Below are 11,503 nucleotides of genomic sequence, written 5' to 3' on the forward strand. Positions count from 1 at the left end.
AAATTTGATGATGTGATGATAAAATAACAGCAAGAAGCATCTGTTGTGTGACATTGGGCCATGCACCGTACAACAGATTAACTCATTTAATCCACAACAGCCCTGGGGGGGAGGGTAGGTTCTATTAATAAGACCATTTTACAGTTAAGGAAACTGAGGTACAGAGTTTTCAAAATGTGCCCCCGGTCCCTCAGAGAGGAGTACTGACGGAAAAAGGCACTGAGGAGCATTGGAAATGTCCATTTGTTCAGTTCATTACTGTTTATTACTACTAATAGGTATAGGATCCTGAACTAAGAATATGAATGTGCAACTAGAAGACAACAAAACAATGCTACTAAAAAAAAAAAAGAAAATGCAAAAAGAAAATCTAATCTATTTACAAAAATGTGTTCCTGAAAATAAGATGCTCAACAAGAATGGAATTGTTTTACAATCAGTAGAAATAAAGGTAAATGTGGACTACTGATCTCTCCTAGGGCAGGGGAGAGAAAGCATAAGTGAACATAAACATTTTCACTCAACACTGCCAGTGAAGTCCTAAATAAGAGTTGGCTGCCTGGCTGGTATGGCTCAGTGGTTGAGCATCAACCTATGAACCAGGAGGTTACGGTTTGACTCCTGGCCAGGGCACATGCCTGGGTTTGGGGCTCGATCCCCCGTGGGGGCGTGCAGAAGGCAGCTGATCAATGATTCTCATCACTGAAGTTTCTATCTTGCTATCCCTCTCCCTTTTTCTCTGAAATTAATAGAAAAAAACATTTTTAAAGAGTTGGCTGAAGCCCTAGCTGGTTGGCTCAGTGGATAGAGCATCGGCCTGCAGACTGAAGGGTCCCGGGTTCAATTCTGGCCAAGGGCACATGCCCAGGTTGCAGGCTTGATCCCCAGTAGGGGGCGTGCAGGAGGCAGCCAATCAATGATTCCCTCATCATTGATGTTTCTATCTCCCTCTCCCTTCCTCTCTGAAATCAATAAATATATATTTTTAAAAAGAGTTGGCTGAATATTTACCTCAAAGAAAAGTAAAGGAGGACACTGCGATTCTGCTGAGAAATTCAGAAGAGGACCTTGTTAGATGTGTACTGAATTCCTGTTCCTACTAAACAGAATCTGACTTTCAGAGAATGCCATCTAACCATACCACCCGCAACCAACTCCTGCCCCAAGCGGCTGTCTCCCATGGTCCAGGCAAGTCCAGCAGCCGCTCTTGCCTGGGCCATTTCCCCCCTCCCTCCTGGTGCTTCCGCCCAAGACAGCACTGGATTATGTAAACTTTCTGAGAAGTCCCCAGACTTGGTCCCTCTGGGCTGCTGTCAGTGACTCACTCCTTCCTTACCCAGGCAGCCCACCGAGCACCGGGACCAGCCCAGCACCGCCCCTCCTCACCAACACACACGTCTTTTCAGCTTACACAGTTTAACAAAATACTTGCTGAAATTTTGTAGAAAAATGAAGGACAAAGGTTTCATTTTTTTTAAAAAAAACACTTTATTAAGGTATGACGGACACAAAATATGTACATAATGTATACAACTTCAGTTTGAATATAATTTTCATTCTTGCCATCCTTGTTACTGTGTTGGTCTATATGGTCCATGACATGTTGTCTGACTTAGTTAAGGATATCGCTGGGAAATATGGCTAAGAGTGTGAATAAACTGGAGGAGTGTTGACTGAAAAACAAAACAAGCAGATCATCCCTTGAAAGTAGCTAGATCAGTGGTTCTCAACGTGTGGGAACTTTCTAGAACTGCAAATGCTTTGTTTGGATCACACCTACTGGTTATTTAAAAAAAAAAAATCTATGTCAGATTTTTAAGCTTTCTTGTTTTAGCAGATATTTCCAAACTTGTCTTTTATCTCTTTGAAAATACTAAGAGCCCTGGCCAGATAGCTCAGTTGGTTAGAGCATCATCCCAAGATGCCAAGGTTGTGGGTTCGATCCCTGGTCAGAGCACCTACAAGAAGCAACCAACAAATACATAAATAAGTGGGACAACAAACTGATGTTTATCTCTCTCCTCTCTCTCTAAAATCAATCAATAAAAACGTAATCAACTTCTAAAAAAATGGCTATTTTGTGTCAGTATTTGTTGTGTTATTTCTGCATGTTCTTTTCGGGATGTGTCCTTGTACGCCGGCTATCTCTGAAAAGGTGCTGGAAGTTACTAGAGAAAGGGGATGTGTGGGTGAATACTTCGATGTCTGAGATACTACGTTTCTCTAAAGATGATGATATTCAGTCGCTTTGTCGATCACCACCAGTCTGGTCAATAGTGTAGATTCTGAAGGCTGAGGTCCCTACACCTCCCAGACCAGCTGCATTTGAGACACTCATCTCCAGCTCAACGTTTTCTTGAAGGCGGTTTCACTTGGGGTTCCAGTTCAAAGGTGGGGTGACTAGTCAGCCTCCCAGCTTCCAGCTCTCTCACACCTGTACCCCTCACACCGCACGGCCGCCACCGGGGTCTCCTTCCGGCGACCAATGGCGCCCGCCCGAAGGCAGCCTTGAGTGTTGGGATTACAAACTACCGCTTGCTTCTCCTAGAGTGTGACCCCTCAGCCTTCACTCCTGGTGGCTCTTTGGGACGCTTTCCTTTTCTCAACAGTCCATCCGGCTTACGTCACTGTCTATGGAAGAGCTGGTCCTAATGACCTAGACCGCCATTACCTAGGCCGCCATTAATGCAGCCCTTCTCTGAAAGCTTCCTTGTCCTCCCTCCGGCCGCCCTGCACAGGCCCTTCCTGTCCCGGGAAAGGGAGCAGAAGGGAGGAATGACCAAGAAGGGATGGTGTCTGTTTTTATGACTTTGTTTCGGGGGCGTAGAAACTTACGCTTCCTCAGGAAAAGCTACACCTTTTCAGAGTGAGGAGACATGGTTACCTGGAGTTTCTCCACTTACCTAATTTCATATGCTCAATTTATCCCCATTTTGTCCAGTGGGTCACGCGATAGGAGATGGCAGTGTCCAGCCACTGGGCAGAGTGACAAAAGAGGGGGCGGGTTGGCCTGAGGTGTTCTGCTATGGGCACGAGTGGCTGCTGGCGGCCTCCGGACTGCCTGGCACCGGCAGCAGGACGCGGGGCAGAGAAAGCGCTCGCCCAGTGGGAAGCGAACGTGAAGCGCCGCGCACACGCCCACGCAGACCGGAAATCGGCGTGCGGGGCGCCAGAATTTCATTCCTTCCACGAACGCCCTCCTCAGCGGAGGAAAACGTCAGACCGGAAGCGAGGGTGCGTCCCGCCAAGGCTTTCGGGAAATGTAGTCTTCGGCTGCGCGGGTCCAGTACCTGGCGGCTAGCACTCTTTCCTAAAATGTTGGGGGAAGCAAGTGGGCTTCCTTTGACACCTCTTCAAAGGGCACACCCAGATCTTCCTGTTAATTCTAAATTTGATGGTACAAACCTCTCCAACCAATGTGTTGTCACCCGCCACACTGTCAAATCCTCCTTTAGGATCCTTTAACCAGAGAGAAAGCAATTTTATGCTTTCTTATGATTGTTAGTCCAGCCCAGTTCAAAAGTCCAAACTCATACCTTATTCTTTTTTCCCCCCAATCCTCATTCGAGGATATTTTCCCTATTGATCTTGAGAGAGAGACGAGGGAGAGAGAGAGAGAGAGACATCGATTGATTGCCTTCCTCGAGACCCGGGGCACCGAGAATGGAGCCTGCAACCCAGGCACCTGCCCTTGATGGGGAATTGAGCCCGCCACCCTTTGGTGCCTGGTGGATGCTATAACCTTCTAGCAACAGCAGCCAGGGCTCATACCTTATTCTTAGATGCCGATATGCCCAACCGGCTTCTCCTAGCGTTGGTTGGACCAGAGCGAAGGAGAAGGTAGGTTCGGGTCAGCTGGGTTAGTTCTGTTTGACCTGGGACCAGTGGCCTGTCCCAACAGGGATGTCCTCTCTCAGGGAGATGGGTGGCTGTCTGGGTACTACGTGCAGTTTCACCCCAGTCCCCTGTGTTCATTCACAGCCGGGCGGACTAGTTCATGCAGTCTCTGCCTCTAACCCCTCTCCAGGTGGGTCATCCCCTAGTTTGGTGGGACAGCTACTGGACACAGCCCGTTGGCCCCTGCTACCCCATCTTCCTCCCTGCTGGGAGCTCCAAGCACAGGGTATGTCCCGGTTTTCCAGCACAGCCCCAGCTTACGGTATGGTCAGCTTCCCCTTCATTCTTAAGGTTCCCAGTTTAGATGGTCAATTATATGGTCACCCTATCCAAGATCCATTGAAATCCTGTCTCGTGATCTCTGGCAGCAAAGAAAACCAATGGAGTTGTTCTACCCTTTTCTTTCTAGACACAACACAAATGCAGAGCCTCGGAGGGTTTCCACGCTCTGCTGCCAGGGGCTAGCTACTCCAGCAGGATTCCCGGCCCTTCAGAAATCTCCAGTCAGCTGTGGGAACCTTTCTGTGTTTGATCCCTCCCTATCCCCTTACCACTGCATATGCACTCTTCAGGGTAGACAGCAAGCTCTGCCAAGAACTCCAGGTGGCAGCCAGAAGTGGTTTCACTGAGGATGGAGACAGTGAAACCAGCTCCCATGATTTCAGATATCAATGCCTGCAGTCATTCTCTCCTGCCTGAGTTACCTAGCCCTGAGGGGAGGGGCAAAGGCCTCAAGGCAGGAACATAAGGCCCCTCTCTCCTCTGGATCTGACCCTTGTTGCATGGTTACATGTGCAAGTCTCACACGTCCTAGTAAATCCTGTGGGACAGTGTGCCCAGTCTTCATGCCACCCTTTATAATGTAGGATAACATGACATTTTGTTTTCACCTTTGGTTGGGGCTTTCTCAGCCACTCCAAGCCAAAATCCTGCGACAATTCTTAACTTTTGAAAATGAGCATTAAAATTCAGGAACAACCGGTAATTGCTAGTTTCTTAATGCACATTGTAAAGCAAAATCCCATTAGTTATTACAGCTACTTATCTGGTCATAGCATAAAATATCATCTATACATCAGTTCAAAATTTCTTGGTTCCTTTATCCATTAAAATCTGTTTGTCCATGACAATGAAGTATCACCTCACACTTGTCAGAATGGCTACCATCAACAAATGAACAAATGACAAGTACTGGTGAGGATGTAGAGAAAAGGGAACCCAAGTACACTGCTGGTGGGAATGCAGACTGGTGCAGCCATCATGGAAAACAGTATCAAGTTTCCTCAAAAAATTAAATGTGGAACTGCCATTGATCCAGTGATCCCACTTCTAGGAATATATCCTAAGAAACCTGAAACACCAATCAGAAAAAGTGTATGTACCCCTATGTTCATAGCACAATTTACAATAGCCAAGATCTGGAAACAGCCCAAGTGCCCATCAGTAGATGAATGGGTTAAAAAAGCTGTGGTACATTTATACCAAAGAATACTATGCAGCAGTAAAAAAGAATCTCTTACCCTTTGAGACAGCATGGAGGGACCTGGAGTGAAATAAGCCAGTCAGAGAAAGACAAGTATCATATGATCTCACTCATATGTGGAATCTCAGTAACAAAATACTCTGATGAACAGAGTGGATGAAGAGACATGGAAGCATGGAACAGAGTGAGGAATCTCAGAGAGAAGATGGGGAGGATGGATGGGTGGGAGGTAATCAACCAAAGACCTTGCATGCAAATATGCATAGCCTATGGACACAGTCAATGGGGGCGGGGGGAGAAGGGGACATATGTAATACTTTCAACAATAAAGAATTAAAAATAAATTATTAAAAATGTGTTTGTCCAAAATAAAGTGTTTTCCCAAAATTATAGGGCTTTCACTGAAATTTATTAGCAAAAATTAGTTCTCTTTCCACCAACTCCTGAAAATAATTACTTATGATCTTATCTACACAGAAGACTTTTGCTTTTCTGTTCTTCCTTTTTTTTTTTTTTTTTTTAAAAAAAAGGTTTTTTTATTGCTTTTTAGAGAGAGAGGGGAAGTGAGAGGGATAGACAGAAACATCGATGAGAAACATCATGGATTGGCCACCTCCGAACATTCCCCACCGGGGATCAGGTCCACAACCTGACGTGCCCCGACCAAAGATCGGATAGGTGACCTCTTGGTCCACTGAGCCACACAGGCTAGGCCAGGAGTAGGCAAAATTTTTGACTCAAGGGCCACAATGGGTTCTTAAACTGGACCGGAGGGCCGGAACAAAAGCATGGATGGAGTGTTTGTGTGAACTAATATAAATTCAAAGTAAACATCATTACATAAAAGGGTATGGTTTTTTTTTTTTTTTTTTTAAGTTTTATTCATTTCAAACGGGCCGGATCCGGCCCGCGGGCAGTAGTTTGCCCACAGCTGGGCTCGGCTCTCCTTCTTTTAACTGATACCTCAACTGGCATTTCCAGAGTAAGAATGACTTCGCTTGATCCTGACAGTGCCAAGAACTCTCTTCTTTCTTGGATTAGCTTCTCATCCTTGGGAGCGTGAGTGCCTATGTTTCCTTCTCCTAAACCCTTTGGAAACACTACATATACAGGCTCAACAGGCTCATACTCTGAGGGGAACCAAGCAGGTGACTTTTTGGGTGAGACCAGATGAGAGCAAGAGGCGGACTTTTAATTATTAAAGAGATTAAAGGTTCAGAGAAACACATACAATAAATACCTATGCATAATACTCCTTTAATAAATGTAAATATCTTGCCATATTTTATTTTATTTATTATTTTTTAAAAATATATTTCTTTATTGATTTCAGAGAGGAAGGGAGAGGGCGATAGAAACATCAGTGATGAGAGAGAATCATTGATTGGCTGCCTCCTGCACATCCCCTACTGGGGATTGAGCCTGCAACCCAGGCATGTGCCCTTGACCGGAATCGAACCTGGGATCCTTCAGTCCACAGGCCGATGCTCTATCCATTGAGCCAAGTTGTCCAGGGCTCTTGCCATATTTTAAAATGATAGGAGTTTAAGCCTTCTTTTATTCCTTCCTATTCCTCTCCTCATTAGCTCCAGAGGAAACCAACATTCTGAAGCTGATATTTGAATACCTTCCTACTTTTACCTCATGAGATGATAAAAACAGGTTAATCGATTTCTTTTAGTTATAACATACCACATTATATGCATTCCTCTGTAACTTTATTTTCAATATGGTAGGCATGTTAATACATGTATTTGTTAAATATTTGAAATTCTATGCTGGGACAGGGCACTACACAAAAGATCCGAGAGTAGCCATACTCAATCAAGTTGTTCACTGGCTATTTTGTACTTTTCTGTATGCATGTTATGCATGTCAATAACATGTGTCCCCCACCCCCAATCTCTACTCTCATGGAGCTTACCTTCCAGAGTAGGACACATAATAAAACAAACATTTAGAATGCATGGACGTAGGAGTAGAATAGGCAGAGATAGCATGTTTTGCCAGATGCGCTGGTTCCTTCATTTAAGCACTGTGTTGTATTATATAAGAATATGCCACAACTTATTAACCCATTCACTTACTGACAGGCATTTGTGTTATGTCCATATTTTCACTATTTCAAACATTACTGCAATGAGCATCCTCATGTATGCCTTTGTGCTCACATGGGAGAATTTATAGTCTAGGGTATCCATCTCATTTGGGTCATGAAGCATGCTTAGCTTCAACTTTACTGGAAATCTCTAAATTACTCTCAAAATAATTATACCAATTTACCCACCTGCCAGCAGTACATACAAGCTCGCATTTTTCTTCTGCCAGACTTCTAAATTTTTGCCAGAAATAGTATCTTACTGCTTTCTCTTGCAATATTCTAATTTAAGATTGAGACTCTTTTTATTTATAAACCAGTCTTCTTTGTCTACTAACAAATCTCTACTCCATTGCTCACTTAACAAGACTATATTAAGTACCTATATCCCTAGCACTATACTAGTAATAAGTAGGGAAAGAAAAAGTTAGCAGAATAGATGTGGACTCAGTCATCCTGGAATTCATAATCTAGTACAAGGTGGAGGAAGAACAGCAAATAATCACAAACACAAATTGTGGTACCATGATGGTCATTAACAGTTATCTCTGAAAATTTGAGACACCAATTTAGTTGAAATAGGGCAGCCAGCTACATTTGCATTTTTAAGATGAGTAAGAATTAACTAGTTTAGCAGCTATGAAGAACTTAACATGACTACCATCAACATACATATAAACTGCAGAAGTGTTTTTCTTCTCTCCCCATGTAGGCAGAGGTGTGTTAGGTGCTCAGGGGAGAGGCCTTCCCTGGGACCTTCCCCAGGGTGGGAGGCTGGTTTTTCTCTTGGGTCCTGTTTGCAATTTTGAGATGATTACTGCTGGGCTATCATATCTAGTTTATTCTGGTATGAATCTAACACCATCTGGTTATACTAACCTCTACATGCTGACCTAACAATCTCACTTTGGATATTTTATCTCATTTTCATTCTGGATATGTTAAAAATTAACATAAAAGATTCTATAAAGTGGGAGTCCTTAAAAAGATAGAAGTACTCAATGTCATTATTATAAAATTGTCAAAATAGGGGACTTAAGGAAATTGAGACTATGTAGTAGCACCATGGAAAATATGAAAGCTGTTCTTTAAGGAGGATATAATATTTTTATCTACAGTATAGGCTGATTTAAATGATACATTAAGGTATGAGGGTTGTGAGTGAATTTAGGGGATTTAATTTACTGAGTCAAGAAAACATTCCAAGGCCCTTCATCATTGTCTCCTTTTTGTCTCTGACCTATCACCATATTCTTCTATCTACTCACCCCCAAATGACACTGCACTATGGGCTCCTTGAACCCAACATGGCCCTTGAGACATCAGTTAGTGGTTAAGAGCATTTGCAGCCAGTCCTGAGTCAAAGTATGCCAAGGGCAGTACTACCTGGGGTGAGTTACTTTACCTCTGGGTCCCGTCCCCCCCAACCCCCAACCATTATAAAACAAGGACATAATACATGTATTAGATTTAATTAATGCAAGAAACTGAGTCTAGCCCTAACTGGTTTGGCTCAGTGGATAGAGCGTTGGCCTGCGGACTGAAGGGTACCCGGTTTGATTTTGGTCAAGGGCACATGCCCGGGTTGCAAGCTCAATCCCCAGTAGGGGGCATGCAGGAGGCAGCTGATCAAAGATTTTCTCTCATCATTGATATTTCCCTCTCTGAAATCAATAAAAATGTAAACAAAAAAAAAAAGGAACGGAGTCTAACAGATTAGCCTTTAGTCAAAAAGAGGGGAATCACTGGACTGATAGTGGGGAGCCCACTGAATCCTACAAAGTGCTTCAGAAATTGAGGCAGGTCCAAAGACTTCAGGGATTAGTAAAGAGAACACCATCATGTCAGTGGCACCCTCTTTCACAAGAGACCTCCCCTCTGGTAGGGAATCGGGCTCCAGGCAGCTCTAGCCTTCATCCTCCCAGCCTCGCAAACCAAAATTAAAATTTCCCTGCTAACTCTGCTTTGAAAAATCCTGGCAAAGGACTCTGATATTGGCTCAACTAGGCACATGCTTTCCCCTAAAATTATCACCGAGCCCCAGGCATGTCCTGCTTTGTATTCCTGTGATCGGTACAGCAGGGATTGTTACAAGGAAAGAGAGGAAAAAAGCTGGGCAGACAATAGTTACCACAAGACCTAGAATGGGGAATTTTAAGAATTAACTGAAATGATGGCTCTCAAGTACTTGGCACAATGTCTTTCAAGTAGCAAGCATTCAATAAATGGTAGCTGTTATTAACTCACCTGGCTGTGAAGAGTTCAGCAGTTAATCCCTCCTTGATATGCCACTCTTTTCTTAGTCAACTTCTGAAAATTGAAATAGACATACTGACTCCCATTCAACTAAGAAGGCTATTTATTGAAATGACACAATGATGTTACAAGGATGCATTTCATGTGGCCTAGAAAGCTAGGTGGTTATAAGTGCATGGTGCACAGATGCTGGGACCACAGAATCCTCTGCTCTGTTAGCCACACATATATCCTGGGCTCCCTCCCTGTCAATGAAGATGTGCTGAGATTCAGAGATTGGTTGGATCTAGGCCAGACTCCACACACAAACCAGTGGTCTCCTTTGGGTCTTCTAGATCTAAAGTCTTTATAAACTTCTATAACAGTAGGGTAGCACTCAATTGGTTACAATTCATGCCATTTTTACGAATAGTCCACTATGAGGATCCCCAAACAATCAGCAGCAAAATGAGTTCCTGATAGGCATCTTGGCCAATCAATAGGGAAGGTTTGAGTATTACATATTGTCAAACTATGTACCAGACAATACAAGCATGACTTTGGCATTGTATGTGCACTCAGCATGGCATATCATAAACAAGGCATGTTTTGAATGGCTAATGTCTTAGACGGGCAAATCTGCTAGGGAGTATCCCATCTTGCTTCATATATGATAGAGAATGGGCTAGACATGCCATATTTCAACCCCCAGGCACGTTTTCCTGCAAAGAACTATGAAGAATGGTTGGGAGCTGCCTCCTGTTATCCAGGATGAGATAAGGATGATGGATGAAAGGTTTCATCATCATCACTCATATTACTCCTCCCAACGACTCATCAAGGTGGAAAAATTGTTTTATCTTAGAGAAAAGATGCTCGTGTATGAAAGGGGTCAATGTCCACAATTGCTTCTAAATTTATCTGCACTGTTAGTGCCAATGAACCAACAAGCTTCTTGAAATTCCTTTGGGATAACCTATGAATTCCCATTAAGGGACACTAAGGATTTGAGTGGGCTACTGAAACTTACTTAGCTCTCAGGCTTTACGGATGGAAAAGCACCACCGAGCTTAAGTTATTATTATTATTTTTTTTATGGTGAAATATTTCCTTGGCACATGTGTTAATTTAAAGGCAAATTTTATGGCAAGAGGTAACTGAATTTATACTTCTACACAGTCAAATTAATTTTGGGGAAAATTCTTGTCTTAGTTTTGTGTTGTTTTCTCATTGATCCAATATAGGAAGCTTGGGGCAGTACAGAGAAGGACTTAATAGTTCTATAAAACTGACATGTTAGCTGAAAGTATAATTATGATACTTTAGTTCAACCATTTAGTTTCTGTTAACATTTTGGTTTGTAAGCTTCTAACAAGTTGCTTTAAATAAGTTTGTGACAAATTTAAACTTGCTGCCTCTTATGCTTTTATGAATTCTTAAGTGCTCATTAAATGTTTGTGCATCTGATTTAAAATTTATTTAAAAGCCCTCTGACTTCCAAATTAGCTTTTCAGTGTCAAGACCCTGGAGCCAAAGAGCCAGGAGACCTGCATCCTACACCGGTTTTACCACCATAAGCTGTAGCATACTGTGCAAACCATTTCACATCTTTGGTTTTCAGGTTCTTCATCTGTACAATGAAGTAGCTGGACCGCTGATCTAATTCTTTGAATGGTGAATTTCTGGAGGTGGAATTGGTTTCCATGGTGCATTCAATATAAGAGCTGCAATTGAATGCAGTTGTCAAGCAATTTTTAAAATGAGTTTTGGTCATTAATGCAGGAATTTTA

This window comes from Myotis myotis, unplaced genomic scaffold (assembly GCF_014108235.1).
Source record: "Myotis myotis isolate mMyoMyo1 unplaced genomic scaffold, mMyoMyo1.p scaffold_m19_p_19, whole genome shotgun sequence".
NCBI classification, from domain to species: domain Eukaryota; kingdom Metazoa; phylum Chordata; class Mammalia; order Chiroptera; family Vespertilionidae; genus Myotis; species Myotis myotis.